This window comes from Rana temporaria, chromosome 10 (genome assembly GCF_905171775.1).
Source record: "Rana temporaria chromosome 10, aRanTem1.1, whole genome shotgun sequence".
Lineage (NCBI taxonomy): Eukaryota > Metazoa > Chordata > Amphibia > Anura > Ranidae > Rana > Rana temporaria.
The window spans coordinates 5549461-5565740 of record NC_053498.1 but is presented as its reverse complement, the minus strand read 5'-3'; the positions used below and the strand labels follow the sequence as shown (position 1 = coordinate 5565740).

General features: G+C 46.4%; 1 protein-coding gene across 2 annotated transcripts in view; it reads right to left on the bottom strand.

Annotated features, from left to right (window-relative positions):
• The window catches only part of HPN (hepsin), a 36436-nt gene extending 21308 nt beyond the window's left edge, over positions 1-15128 (bottom strand). The window contains exon 1 of one of the 2 annotated variants that reach the window (XM_040327079.1): positions 14873-15128. The gene's annotated coding sequence lies outside the window, so the exon portion shown is untranslated. The remainder of the gene's footprint in view (positions 1-14872) is intronic. The other variant, XM_040327077.1, reaches the window with a different exon arrangement.
• Positions 15129-16280: the final 1152 nt, after the last annotated feature.

The following is a 16280-nucleotide window of genomic DNA, read 5'->3' as shown; positions in this document are numbered from 1 at the left end:
GCATGCGCCGTACGATTGGCGCTTTATTTGCATGGGGTCACGGCTCATTTTAATAAAACACGCCCACCTCTTCCACATTTGAATTACGCGGGCTTACGCCGGCCGATTTACGCTACGCCGCCGCAATTTATGGAGCAAGTGCTTTGTGAATACGGCACTTGCCTGTCTAAGTTGCGAGGGCGTAGCGTAAATAGGATACGCTACGCCCACACAAAGAATAAATACATAATAAATAAATAAATAATAATTCTAAATAAATACATAATAAATAAATAAATAATAATTCTAAATAAATACATAATAAATAAATAATAATAATAATAATAATAATAATAATAATAATAATAATAATAATAATAATATATAAAAAAATAAATAAATAATAATAAAAATAGATAAAAAAAAAAAAAAAAAAACTAAAATAGCCCCTACCCCTAACCTTAATCCTAAATCTAATGGGGTAAGTGCTGGATGACCAACCGTGAGACCCCTGCGGGGGGGGGAGGGGTGCAGGTGACCCCAAGGTATTTTCACTTTTTTATTTATTTTTTCACTCAGTTGTCAGTGGGGAAGCCCGTTGACAGCTGATGACTCATCCGTTGTTTAGGACGCCGCGGCCGGCTTCCAAGCCCGCTCCTTAACAACCAGCTACGCAGTTTGCCTGTGGGGTGTTCCACAGGCGAACATTCCGCTGAGCGCTCCCCGCAAATTTTGGGTGTTCACCGAATGCCCAAAGAGGCGATGCCCGGGCCGTACTTTTGCTCGGCTCGAACTCTACGCCCAACTCTAATCAACAGATGTAATAAAACGCCTCCAATTATATATATAAGAGACCAAGAGGGGGGCAGATAAGAGAAGACCAATGTTGGGGGTTTACATCCATTGAAGGTATTTTGTGAAGCTCCTCCCTGTGTCGTCTCCGGAGAAATCCTCCTGAAGTTTCTCTCTCTCCAAGTTAATAAATAATAGAAATAGCTGAAGCGTTGGTAACCCCCCCCGCCCCCCCCCCACCTTTGCCGCCCAACAATGCGTTATTGTCCGGGGCGGGATGTCTTTCAAGGAAAAGAGATTCAAGATACCTGCCTGCATTTCATTAATGGGAGCGTACAATGGCATTAATTAGGACGGGGGATTAGGACGGGCGCTCAGGTTTCAGGGGGGGGGGGGAGGGCTGCACAGCGGGAGAGGGAAGCGGTGCCCGTCGCCCAGCTGGACGGGTGGAAATGAAGAGTCGTCCTTCGATATTGTAATCGTTGTACGATGGAAGAAGGCGGATCACGGAGTCCAAGATCTGAACCAAGGTCCCGGATGGACGAGTACGGAGGAGAACCCGGCACAAAGGGGTCTTCTCATTGGAAGGACTTTCTTCAAACAATTATGGGTTAAGAGTGCCATGTACAGTCAACGTGTTTCGAGGGAAAATGCCCCCTACTTCTTTAGGGATTCAATAGTAATAAAAGCGGGACAAAATGCACTAAGGGACCTGTGAAGGCTTGATGAAGACCAGCGTCTCCTGACTCACCCTAGGCCTTTACAAAGATGCTAGTCTTCGTCATTATGCCGTCGCAGGTGCCCTAGTGGCAGGGCTGGTGCAAGGATTTTTGACACCCTAGGCGAAACCTCATTTTGCCACCCCCTTGGCTCCACCCCTGACTCCACCTTTTCTCTGCCCATGTAAACCCCACCTTTTTAATGAAGTGCCCATTAAATGCAGCCTCACCATCGCCCATGAAATGCAGCCTCACCAGCGCCCATCAAATGCAGCCTCCCCAGCGCCCATCAGATGCATCCTCACCAGCGCCCATCAAATGCATCTTCAGCAGCGCTCATCAAATGCAGCCTCACCAGTGCCCATCAAATGCAGCTTCACCGGCGCCCATCCAATGAAGCCTCACCAGAGCCCATCAAATGCAGCCTCACCAGCGCCCATCAAATGCAGCCTCACCAGCGCCCATCAAATGCAGTCTCACCATCGCCCATCAAATGCAGCTTCACCAGCGCCCATCAAATGCAGCCTCACCAGCGCCCATCAAATGCAGCCTAGCCAGCACCCATCAAATGCAGCCTCACCAGAGCCCATCAAATGCAGCCTCACCAGTGCCCATTAGGGGTGCAACAGATCGTCAACGATCCGTGATCCGAACGGGTCACCCCGTTCGGATCGGCACACCACGCGATCCGCGGAGCGCTCCGGAGCCTCGGCCGTAGGAAAGTCCCCAGCTTAGGCCTAGCTCCGGAGCGGCGGCCATATTGCTCCACCCCTGTGTGCTTGTCAGAGCACAGCGTGACATGCCTCCCCGCCTCGCTCACTACAGACCCGGAACTGCCTGCAGATATGTGGAGACCGCATCGGTGAGCTCTGCACCTGCAGGTATTAGCTACACCAGCAACTGGGGAGCATGTCTGTACACCAGGGTGGAGGGGGGTGGATAGTGATTAGGTGGGTGTAACAAGATTTTTTTTTATTTTTTTATTTTTTTTGCTGATCCGAAAATTATCCGATCCGTGACTCCTGATCCAAGGATCGATCCGATCCGTGATTTTTTTGATCCGTTGCACCCCTAGTGCCCATTAAATGCAGCCTCACCAAAGCCCATCAAATTAAGCCTTACCAGCGTCCATCAAATGCAGCCTCACCAGTGCCCATCAAATGCAGCCTCACCAGCGTCCATCAAATGAAGCCTCACAAGTGCCCATCAAATGCAGCCTCACCAGCGCCCATCAAATGCAGCCTCACCAGCGCCCATCAAATGCAGCCTCACCAGCACCCATCAAATGCAGCCTCACCAGCACCCATCAAATGCAGCCTCACCAGTGCCCATCAAATGCAGCCTCACCAGCGTCCATCAAATGAAGCCTCACCAGCGCCCATCAAATGCAGCCTCACCAGCGCCCATCAAATGCAGCCTCACCAGCGCCCATCAAATGCAGCCTCACCAGCACCCATCAAATGCAGCCTCACCAGCACCCATCAAATGCAGCCTCACCAGTGCCCATCAAATGCAGCCTCACCAGCGCCCATCAAATGCAGCCTCACCAGTGCCCATCAAATGCAGCCTCACCAGCGCCCATCAAATGCAGCCTCACCAGTGCCCATCAAATGCAGCCTCACCAGCGCCCATCAAATGCAGCTTCACCAGCGCCCATCAAATGCAGCCTCACCAGCGGCCTCCTACCACCAGAGGGTGCCTGCTCCCCTTCTCCCAGCTCCCCTTCTCCCTTCCCTTTCTGTGGTCATGTCACTCAGCCAATGAGCTACAGAGCGGAAGGAGGAGAAGGGGAGGGATGAGCCAGGCCGGGGACATGATTGTCATAGAGCACTGGTAAGCCATCCATGTACACCGCTGACAGGCTGCACCCCCCCATCTCCAGCTGACAGGCTGCACCCCCCCCCATCTCCACCTGACAGGCTGCACCCCCCCCCCCATCTCCAGCTGACAGGCTGTGAACAAAACCCCCATCCTTGGTCCATGAAGGGGTTGTCCTTAGCAAGGCCGGCCCCTAGTGCCAGTGAGGTTGGGGACCGCGTGCAATCTCTCTTGATTTTATTAACATCAACTGTTCAAAGCCCCGAAGAAGGGGGGGGGCTTTTTCCCCCTGAAGTATCTGATACTCTGCGGACGTCACAGAGCCAGTCCAGGCTCGGGCAAGATCGTGACAATAAAGTCGGGATCCACCTACATGCCTGGACCGACACCCCGGCTCAACCTCCTAGCGAGCCGCTGAGACCCTGAACCAGCTGCTCCCGCCTCCCTCCACAGCCCGGCGCTCCAGTGAGCGAGGAGGAGGTAGAGCAGAGAGCTCTGAGAACGGAGCGATCAGCGGTGTTAGATCGCTCGGTTCTCATCATTTTTAACTATTGAATGGATAAATGTAAATGCCCAAGTCAGAGGCATCTACGTGCGAAATCATTGAAAGAAATGTTACATAGAGCCGCACACGGCCGGAGTGAGATCAATAATCTGAATTAACTTTAAACTGATGACCTGGAAGACCTTTTAAAGCATCGCCTATGGAGAATACACAGTACTGAAGTCTGTCCCCATTCCACAGACACAAGCAGGGCCGTCATCAGGAATTATGGGGCCCCTTACACAGCTTCAGGCATGGGCTCCCTGGAGCAGAGAACCAGGGGGGGGGGGGGTGCTGCCGCCTCAAATCGAGAAGTGGGGGGGCTGCCGCGAATAGAGATGCGGGGTGGTGCCGCCGCTAATTGAGTAAATATATATTAAAAAAAGATTTAAAAAAAAAAGGGGGGGTAGCCATCCGGGGCCCTGGGGACCTCTGGGCCCTTTAATAAATATATATATATATATATATATATATATATATATATATATATATATAAAATAAAAAAAAAAAATTTAAAAAAAAGGGGGGCTACCATCCGGGACCCTGGGGACCTCTGGGCCCTTTAATAAAAAGAAAAAAAAAAATATATATATATATATATATATATATATATATATAAATTATTATTAAATAAAAAGGGGGGGGGTTGCCATCCGGGGGCCCTGGAGACCTCTGGGCCCTTTAATAAAAAGAAAAAAATATATATATTAAAAAAAAGTTTTTTTTATATTTAAAATAAATAAGGGGGGTGTCATCCCGAGCCCTGGGGACCTCTGGGCCCTTTAATAAAAAAATAAAAATAAAAGAATATATATATATATATAAAAAAAATATATTTTATAAGATAAAAAAGGGGGGGTTGCCATCTGGGACCCTGGGGACCTCTGGGCCCTTTAATAAAAAAAAAAATATATATATATATATATATATATATATATAAAAAATATATATTTTATAAGATAAAAAAGGGGGGGTTGCCATCCGGGACACTGGGGACCTCTGGGTCCTTTAATAAAAACAAACAAAAAAAAATATATAAAAAAATAAAAAAGGGGGGGTTGCCATCTGGGGGCCCTGGGGACCATCAGGCCCCTTACAGGTGTACTGCCTGTACCCCCCTGATGGCGGCCCTGGACACAAGTCTAGGTTTTGACATGTTTGGTATCTACAGTATTTACTCTGTGCAACCTCATCTTTTATATTTTACAAAAAAAAAAAAATCGATAATATATTATTTGTAATAGTCACGGTGTTATTAGTGATTGACACACAAACACTTAGGGATTTGTACTTAGGTACTGGTCTAATGAGCGCTACATTTTTTCCTATTTTAGTTTTTAGGTTACAATTCAGTTTATTACTGTAATATGTAATATATTGTGTTTATGTGCAATAAAATGAACTTTTTTTTTGTGAAATTTGCGTTTTTCTGAACCATTGTGCTAATATTGTGTGACGTAAAATATCAGGAACTACCGCTATTTTATTCTCTAGGGTGTCGGCTTTCAAAAAAGTAATATAATTGTTTAATTTATTTATTTTTTTTGTTTTTTTTCTCTGCAATCTTCAGACCTAAAGTGATTTTCTAAACATAAAAAAACCCCAAAAAACGCAAAAAAAAAGTTTCATGGACATACACTTCCACTGGTGTTTATTGTAAAGCTCCCCCGAGTTGAGCTTCATCACTGGGCTAGATTCAAGAAGCAATTGTGCCTGTGTAACCATAGGTTACACAGCGCAATTGCTTACTTGCCCCGGCGTAACGAATGCTCCTGATTCAGGAACCTCGTTACGCAGACTGCAGCCTAAGATATGCGCGGCATAAGGCTCTTATGCCCGCATATCTTAGGCTGCATTCTAGCGATGGCCGCTAGGTGGCGTTCCCTTGTGCTCAGCGTATAGTATGCAAATTGCATACTAACACCGATTCACAACGTTACGCGAGCCCTGCGTACGCAATTTACGTCGTTTACGTACGGCGGTTTTCGCGCAAGGCTGCCCCTGCTATTAGCTATTAGCAGGGGCAGCCCATGTTACGTATACCCGTCGTTCCTGCGTCGCGAAATTTGAATTTTACGTAGTTTGCGTAAGTGAATCGTGAATGGCGCTGGACGCCATTCACGTTCACTTTTGAAGCAAATGACGTCCTTGCGACGTCATTTGCCGCAATGCACGTCGGGAAACTTTCCCGACGGAGCATGCGCTCTACGCTCGGCACGGGAACGCGCCTAATTTAAATGATTCCCGCCCCCTACGGGATCATTTAAATTGCGTGCTCTTGTGCATTTTGCCGGCGCGCCCGTGCAATTTACGGAGCTTCTGCTCCGTGAATCGAGGGCAGCACAAAAAAATTGAGGGGGCGCAGGGCAAAATCGTTGCCCTGCGCCTCCGTAATAAATGTGCAAATCTCTTTGAATCCGGCCCAGTCGTAGCTCAGACCTAGAAGAGGGAGGGTTACGGAGGAAATGACCAGAAGGGTTTGGGGTCCAGAAGAAGGACGTTGTGGGGGATTCGTCCATGTGGGCGATCGGACGTCGATCGGCTGACAATATATTAGATTGGTCGGGACGAGAAGACGGACAGGCAGGCGGCAGTCCCGGCCCTGGGAATACGTTTGGTGAATTTTGTTCTGGTAATTATTAGCTGAGGGTGAAATGTTTCTGGAAGGACTTTAATCTTTGCTGTGCGGTCACTTTGCCTTGCAGAGAACACGCCACACGCCACACACACACATATGTCAGGACACGGGCCAGACTGCCCAGCTGGGGGGCGAGGGGCCCGAGGCAACGGGCTCAGTGCCTCCAGGCCAGCGGCTTTTCACAACGTTTTATTTTTACACCCAAAACACATAAAAAAAAAATACAGATTGTCGTGTATGAAGCCCAGAGAGACCCAAATCTACGAGACGACAGAGATGTCTGCGGGTCCGTCCATCATTTATATCCACCACCAGGGGGGGCTGCTGTCCAAGGAACAGTCTATGGAGGAGTGTAGAATTACCTTTGTCCCCCATTGTAGGGCAAGCGTTACCGGCCAGTATGGCTCAGCTCCTCCCCCTTCTATCTCCATAGCAACACTCATCTCCTCCCCTTCTCATATTCATAGCAACACTCAACTCCTCCCCCTTCCATCTCCATAGTATCATCTCCACCCCTTCCCATCTCCATAGCGACACTCATCTCCACCCCTTTCCATCTCCATAGCAACACTCATCTCCGCCCCTTCCCATCTCCATAGCAACACTCATCTCCACCCCTTCCCATCTCCATAGCAACACTCATCTCCACCCCTTCCCATCTCCATAGTATCATTCATCTCCACCCCTTCCCATCTCCATAGCAACACTTATCTCCACCCCTTCCCATCTCCATAGCAACACTCATCTCCACCCCTTCCCATCTCCATAGCAACACTCATCTCCACCCCTTCCCATCTCCATAGTATCATTCATATTCATAGCAACACTCAACTCCTCCCCCTTCCATCTCCATAGCAACACTCATCTCCACCCCTTCCCATGTCTATAGCAACACTCATCTTCACCCCTTCCCATCTCCATAGCAACACTCAACTCCTCCCCCTTCCATCTCCATAGCAACACTCATCTCCACCCCTTCCCATCTCCATAGCAACACTCATCTCCACCCCTTCCCATCTCCATAGCAACACTCATTTCCATTCCTTCCCATCTCCATAGTATCATTCATCTCCTCCCCCTTCCCATATTCATAGCAACACTCTTCTCCTCCACCGTCCATCTCCATAGCAACACTCATCTCCACCCCTTCCCATCTCCATAGCAACACTCATCTCCACCCCTTCTCATCTCCATATTATCATTCATCTCCTCCCCCTCCCATCTTCATAGCAACACTCATCTCCTCCACCTCCCATCTCCATAGCAACACTCATCTCCTCCACCTCCCATCTCCATAGGATTGTTCATTTCCTCACCATCACATGTTTATAGCAACACTCTTCTCCTTCTATTCCCATAGTAGCTTCAATTTCTTCCCATTCCCATTTCATAGCAACACTCATCTCCTCCGCCTCCCATCTTCATAGCAACACTCATCTCCTCCGCCTCCCATCTTCATAGCTCCCCCACCTCCAATCTCCATAGTATCACTCATCTCCTCTCCTTCCCATTTTCATGGCCACCCTCTATACAGGTGGTGTAAATACACTCATGTTCTTGAGTTGGGAAATTGTAGACTAAAAAAACCCGCAAACTCGGCTCAAATAGACAAAAGTTAGCGCACCTTCCCCACAGCCAACACCACACAACAACCCACCTCCCAGCCACACTGCGCACTTACAGTATACGCCACAAATGATGTGGACCTCCCTCCAAATGATGGCGTCTAGGTGTTTCCAATGGAAGGGCACTGCTAATGCTACAGCATACAAATACAGATAATTGTGTGTCCCCAAACTTATGAGCCCCCTTTCCTCTCCAGTGTACAAACCCAGCTCCTTCAAGACATGGTTTGTGGTGGAGGAACTTGAACTTTCATGCACAGAGTCCTGACCTCAACCCAACAGAACACCTATGGAATTGGACCACTGATTGCAAGCCAGGTCGTGCCTTCCCAAATTTCGCCAAAACCTTGCTTGTGGAAAGCCTTCCAAGAAGAGTGGGGGCTGTTAAAAAACACAAATATTAGGGGAGGGGGGCAGGAGCAACTCTATAATAATGGCCATTATTTTAGAACGGGAGAAGGATCCTCGGTAGATGCTGGAGAAGGATCCTTAGTAGATAAAGGGGTCCTTTGTTGGGTTGAATGGGTTTGGGTTTGGCACCTCTCCAGATAAAGGGGTCCTTGCTTTAGCCCAATGGGTTTTGTGGTGGGGGACTCTAAAACAAAGCCCATGGGTTTGGGCTTTGGTTAAAGCGGTCCTTGGTTTAGCCCTATGGCTTTGGGTTTGGCAGCTCTCCACAAAGGGAGAGGAAGGGGGATCTAAAAAAAATGGCCATGGTTTTTGCATGGAATGTCCAACAAGCTCATGTATGATGGTCTGGTGACCATATAGTCTAATGAAAGGTGGTAACAAAGTTCTGGAGAAGGATCCTTAGTAGATAAAGGGGTCCTTTGTTGAGTTGAATGGGTTTGGGTTTGGCAGCTCTCCGCAAGGGTGGAAATGGGGGTACAATGGCCATAGTTTTGAAATGGAATGTCCAACAAGCACGTTTGGTTTGGCAGATCTCCACAAAGGGGGGGGGGGCAAATGGCCATGGTTTTTGCATGGAATGTCCAACAAGCTCATGTACAGTAGGTATGATGGTCTGGAGACCATATAGTCTAATGAAAGGTGGGAACAAAGCTCTGGAGAAGGATCCTCAGCTTAATAGATAAAGGGGTCCTTGGTTGAGCCCAAAGTCTTCGAGTTTGGCAATTGGAATTGGCAGCTCTCCACCAAGCTAAGGGGGAACTCTAAAAGAATGGCCATGGTTTTGGCATGGAATGTCCAACAAGCTCATGCAAGTTTGATGGTCTGCTTCTGCCGGCCATATAGTCCAAGGTGGGAACAAGATACTGGAGAAGGATCTTCATCTTCGTAGATACAGGGGTCCTTGCTTTAGCCCAATGGGTTTTGTAGTGGGGGACTCTAAAACAAAGCCCATGGGTTTGGGCTTTGGGTAAAGCGGTCCTTGGTTGAGCCCAATGGCTTTGGGTTTGGCAGCTCTCCACAAAGGGAAAGGGAGGGGGATCTAAAAAAAAATGGCCATGGTTTTTGCATGGAATGTCCAACAAGCTCATGTACAGTAGGTATGATGGTCTGGTGACCATATAGTCTAATGAAAGGTGGGAACAAAGCTCTGGAGAAGGATCCTCAGCTTAATAGATAAAGGGGTCCTTGGTTGAGCCCACAGTCTTCGAGTTTGGCAATTGGAATTGGCAGCTCTCCACAAAGGAAAGGGGGAACTCTAAAAGAATGGCCATGGTTTTGGAATGGAATGTCCAACAAGCTCATGCAAGTGTGATGGTCTGCTTCTGCCGGCCATATAGTCCAAGGTGGGAACAAGATACTGGAGAAGGATCCTCATCTTAGGCCCCGTACACACGTCCGAGAAACTCGACGGGCAAAACACACGAGTTCCATGTGAAGCCGCCGAGGATCTCGGCGAGCCAAGTTTCCTCATTGACTAACGAGGAAATAGAGAACATGTTCTCTATTTGGCCCGACGAGATCCTCGTCGGTTTCCTTGGCCAAAAGTGTACAGACGACCGGGTTTCTCGGCAGAATACGGCTCCGATCGAGTTTCTGGCTGAATTCTGCCAAGAAACCCGGTCGTGTGTACGGGGCCTTAGTAGATAAAGGGGTCCTTGCTTTTGCCCAATGGGTTTTGTGGTGGGGGACTCTAAAACAAAGCCCATGGGTTTGGGCTTTGGTTAAAGCGGTCCTTGGTTTAGCCCAATGGCTTCGGGTTTGGCAGCTCTCCACAAAGGGAAAGAGGGGGATCTAAAAAAAATGGCCATGGTTTTGGCATGGAATGTCCAACAAGCTCATGTACAGTAGGTATGATGGTCGGACGGCCATATAGTCTAATGGAAGGTGGGAACAAAGCTCTGGAGAAGGATCCGCAGCTTAATAGATAAAGGGGTCCTTGGTTGTGCCCAAAGTCTTCGAGTTTGGCAATTGGAATTGGTAGCTCTCCACAAAGGAAAGGGGGAGGGGGGAACTCTAAAAGAATGGCCATGGATTTGTAATGGAATGAACACCAAAGCTCATGCAAGCGGGATGGTCTTTTTCTGCTGGCCATATAGTCCAAATAAAGGTGGGAACAAGACGGTGGAGAAGGACCCTCATCTTAGTAGATAACGGGGTCCTTGGTTGAGCCCATTGGGTTTGGCAACTCTCAACAAGGGTGTGTGGGGGGGGTACTCTAAAACAAAGCCAATTATTTGGGGATTTGGTTAAAGGGTTCCTTGGTTGAGCCCAATGGCTTCGGGTCTGGTCTTTGGGATTGGCAGCTCTAAACAAGGGTGTGTGTGGACCTCATGAAAGTAGATCTGAAGCCACTTTTTTATTCTAAAGATTTGGATAGAGTAAAATACCGACCGGGAGACTTCACTTCCTGTCTTGCAAACACAACAGGAAGTTAGTGGAAATCTTGCCAAAGGTAGATGCCATACCCTTATTATCATCTCTCTCCACCAGAGGGCAGTGACTTTTATTTAAAAAATGTATACAGAAATACTGTATCTACACACCGGACACTTTATTAGGTCCCCCTTGGTAGTAGCGGGTTGGCCCCTCTTTATTAGGTCCCCCTTGCTAGTAGCGGGTTGGACCCCCTTTATTAGGTCCCCCTTGCTAGTAGCGGGTTGGACTCCCTTTATTGGGTCCCCCTTGCTAGTAGCGGGTTGACCCCTTTTATTAGGTCCCCCCTTGCTAGTAGTGGGTTGGACCCCCTTTATTAGGTCCCCCTTGCTAGTAGCGGGTTGGACCCCCTTTATTGGGTCCCCCTTGCTAGTAGCGGGTTGGCCCCCCTTTATTAGGTCCTCCTTGCTAGTAGTGGGTTGGATCCCCTTTATTAGGTCCCCCTTGCTAGTAGCGGGTTGGACCCCCTTTATTAGGTCCCCCTTGCTAGTGGCAGGTTGGACCCCCTTTATTAGGTCCCCCTTGTTAGTAGCGGGTTGGCCCCCCTTTATTAGGTCCCCCTTGCTAGTAGCGGGTTGGCCCCCCTTTATTAGGTCCCCCTTGCTAGTAGCGGGTTGGACCCCCTTTATTAGGTCCCCCTTGCTAGTAGTGGGTTGGCCCCCCTTTATTAGGTCCCCCTTGCTAGTAGTGGGTTGAACCCCCTTTATTAGGTCCCCCTTGCTAGTAGCGGGTTGGCCCCCCTTTATTAGGTCCCCCTTGCTAGTAGTGGGTTGGCCCCCCTTTATTAGGTCCCCCTTGCTAGTAGTGGGTTGGACCCCCTTTATTAGGTCCCGCCTTGCTAGTAGCGGGTTGGACCCCTTTTGGCCTTCATTCTTGGGGGCATAGTTGGAGTAGTAGGTGGAAACGTTCCTCAGAGATTTTGCTCCATAGTGACCTGATAACATCACACAGTTGCTGCAAATTTGTCGGCTGCACATCCATGATGCCGAATCTCTTGTTCCGTCACATCCCAAAGGGTCTCTATTGGACGAGATGTGGGGAGTGTGAAGACCATTGGAGGACAGTGACCTCATTGTCCAGTGGTGAGATGATTGGAGGACAGTGACCTCATTGTGCAGTGGTGAGATGATTGGAGGACAGGGACCTCATTGTGCAGTGATGAGATGATTGGAGCTTTGTGACACGGTGACATTATTCTGCTGGGAGGAGCCATCAGAAGATGGGAGGGGACACTGGAGTCATAAAGGGATGGACACGGTCAGCAGCAATACTCAGGGGGGCCGTGGTGTATAAACCATGGGGGGCCCAAAGTGTGCCAAGAAAATCTCCCCCACACCATTACACCCCCCACCACCACTGACCCGGTGATACAAGGCAGGATGGATCCATGCGCCAAATTCTGACCCGGCCATCTGAATGTCGCAGCTGAAATCCAGACTCATCAGACCAGGCAACGTCTTTCCAATCTTCTATTGTCCAATTTTGGTGATCCTGTGCCAATTGGACCCTCAGTTTCCTGTTCTTATCTGACAGGAGTGGCACCCGGTGTGGTCTTCTGCTGCTGTAGCCCATCTTCTTCAAGGTTGGATGTGTTGTGCGTTCAGAGATGGTATTCTGCATACCTTGGATGTAACGAGGGGTTATTTGAGTTATTTGTTGTCTTTCTATCATCTGGAACCAGTCTGCCCATTATCCTCTGACATCAACAAGGCATTTTCCTCCACACAACTGCCGCTCACTGGATATTTTCTCCCCCCCCCCCCCATTCTCTGTAAACCCGAGAGATGGTTGTGTGTGAAAATCCCAGAAATACTCAGAGCAGCCCGTCTGCTACCAACAACCATGCCACGTTCAAAGTCACAGAGATCCCCTTTCTTCCCCATTCTGATGCTCGGTTTGAACTTCAGCAAGTCGCCTTCACCACGTCTAGATGCCTCCCTTCCTTTCTCCCTCAATTCCTCCCTCCTTTCTTCTCTTTCTTTCTTTTCTCTTTCTTTCTTTGCTTCCTTCCTCCTCCCTCTCCCTTCCTTCCTCCCATCTTCTCTTTTTTTCCTTCATTTCTCCTTCCCTTTCTTCCTTGTTTCCTTCCATTCTCCCTTCTTCCTTGCCTTCCTTCCATCTTCCTTCCTTCTTTTCATTTCTTTTTCACTACCTTCCTAAAATGTCTTTCTTTCCTTTGTTCTTTTTTTCTTCCTCCCTTCCTTTTTCCCTCCGTTCCTTCCTTCCTCCTTTCTTCTCTTTCTTTCTTTCCTTCCTTCCTGCCTCCCTTCTTCCCTCCTATCTTCCTTCTTCCTCGCTCGCTCCCTCTCTCTCTCACTTCCTTCCTTCATTTCTTTCTCTCTCTCTCTTCCTTCCTCCCTTCTTCTCTTTCTTTCTTTCCTTCATTTCTCCTTCCCTTTCTTCAGTGTTTCCTTCCATTCTCCCTTTTTCCCCTTTTCTTTTTTTTTCTTTAATTCTTCCTTCCTCCCTTTCCCTTCCTTCCACTTCTTTTCTTTCTTTCTTTCTTTCTTTCTTTCTTTCTTTCTTTCTTTCTTTCTTTCTTTCTTTCTTTCTTTCTTTCCTTCCTTCCTTCCTTTTTTTCTTCCTTCCTTCCTCACTTCTTCCTTCCCTCCCTTCCTTTCTTTCTCTCTCTTCCTTCCTTCCTCCTTCTCTTTTTTTCTTTCCTTCCTTTCTCCTCCCCTTCCTTCCTTGTTTCCTCCCTTCTTCCCTGCCTTCCTTACATCCCTCCTTCTTTTCATTCCTTTCTCACTTCCTTCCTTTCATCTTCCCTTCCATCTTTTTTTTTTCTTTCTTTCTTTACTTCCTTCCTCATTCCTCCTTTCTTCTTGCTTTCTCCCTCCCTTCCTTTCCCCCTTCTTTGTTTCTCTTTCTTGTTTGTTTCCTTCTTTCTTTTTATTCCTTTCTCACTTCCTTCAATTCTTTCTTTATTCCTTCCTTCCTCCTTTCCTTCCATCTCTCTTTCCTTCCTTCCTTCCTCCCTTCTGCCCTTCCTTCCTTCCATAGGACGGGAGATATAAGTGTAAAGCCCTGTACACACGATAGGTTTGTCCGCTGAAAACAGACCGATGGACCGTTTTCATCGGACAATCCGATCGTGTGTGGGCCCCATGGCTTTTATTTCCATCTGTGTAAAAAAAAATAGAACATGTTTTACATTTTCCCTATGGATAAAAAAAACGATAGAAAAATCCGATCGTCTGTGTGGTCAAAAAATCCACGCATGCTCAGAATCAAGTCGACGCATGCTCGGAAGCAATGAACTTTCGGCTCCTCGTAGTGTTGTACGTCACCGCGTTTGGACGCGATCGGATTTCTGACTGATGGTGCGTAGGCAAGGCTGATGAAAGTCAGCTTCCTCGGATATCCGACGAAAAAATCCATCGGATTAGATTCCATCAGACATCCGATCGTGTGTATGAGGCTTTATGGTTATTGTGGTGACAACGAAAATGGTATTTCCCTTCACTTTGGTGTGATTTCCTTTTACTTCCTGTGGGACACCTGGCAGGGGTCCTAACCCTTCTCTATTACATGGAAAAAACGATTTTAGATACACTTTCGTCATTATTGAACAACCGAGCAGCAAACAATCATATAGCCGTCTAGGGAATTGGCCAATAATAGAGCTGGTGGAAAAACAGGAAGTCCCAAGGACTTGAGCTCGGGAATTGTCCCTGGAAATTGGTTACATTTGGTGACATTGTATATAATTACCCCCCCTTGTAAGAGGTCCTGGTCATGTGACCTGGCCACTTTCTAGAGCCCCCTTCCCTGTGATGTCAGCCTATAAATAAACCCGAGTGGTCAGCCATGTTTACGCAATCAGTCCCCAGACCAGCGCAGATTACAAACACACAATTTTATCCAAATCAGATTCTGGTTCCTCCATATAAAGGTGAGACGGGTCACTTACCCCGGGGTGGGGGGGGGGTCTGCAGTCAGCCCAGACAGGAGAAAGATGGGGGACAGTCGGACATCAGGGCGCTGGGTGCGTCGTGTCTGCGATGGTGGTGGGAAGTGAAAAGTGACCCTTCGACTGGATTCCCTGTCACTCATTAACCAGACAGGCTGCTGATTTATAACTAACAGACCAACATCACATCTACCCTTCTCCAGTCCCCAGAATGTTCTGCTCAGAGGAAATCTATACTGAGATAGATAGATAGATAGATAGATAGATAGATAGATAGATAGATAGATAGATAGATAGATAGATAGATAGATAGATAGATAGATAGATAGATAGATAGATAGATAGATAGATAGATAGATAGATATAGAGATAGATAGATAGATAGATAGATAGATAGATAGATAGATAGATAGATAGATAGATAGATAGATAGATATAGAGATAGATAGATAGATAGATAGATAGATAGATAGATAGATAGATAGATAGATAGATAATAAATCAGTTAATAATAGGTAGATCAATAGTATAGTCAAAAGATAGACAATAAATTGATTGATGATTTGATGGATAGACAGACAGACAGAAATAAAGAGAGAAATAGATAGACAATGGATCAATAGATAGATAATTGATAATAAATCAATAGACAGATAGATAGACAGACAATAAATCAATAGATAATCAATAGATAGACAAGAAAACGATAGATAGATAGATAGATAGATAGATAGATAGATAGATAGATAGATAGATAGACAGACAACTGAGAGAAAGAAAGACATAGATAGATAATAAATCAATAGATAGATATTAAATAGAGAGAAAAAGAGGGAGATGGTGGATAGATAATAAATCAGTTACTGTAATAATAAGTAGATCAATAATTTAGTCAATAGATAGATATACAATAAATCAATGGATACATTGATAGACAATAAATTGATTGATGATAGATAGATAGATAGATAGATAGATAGATAGATAGATAGATAGATAGATAGATAGATAGAACTATATTATCTGTCTATCTATCTATCTATCTATCTATCTATCAATCATCTATGTTTTTTGTCTATTTATCTATTGATTATGTATTGATTTATTGTCTATATAGTTCTCTCTTTCTATCTATCTGACAATAAATCAATACATAATCAATAGATAAATAGACAAAAAAACATAGATGATTGATAGATAGACAGATAGATAGATAGATAGATAGATAGAATAAAAGATAAGGATGGATAGATAGATAGATAGATAGATAGATAGATAGATAGATAGATAGATAGATAATAAATCCGTTAATAATAAGTAGATCAATAGTATAATCAAATGATAGACAATTGATTGATCTATCATTAAATTGATTGACGATTAGATAGATAGGCAGACAGAAAGAGAG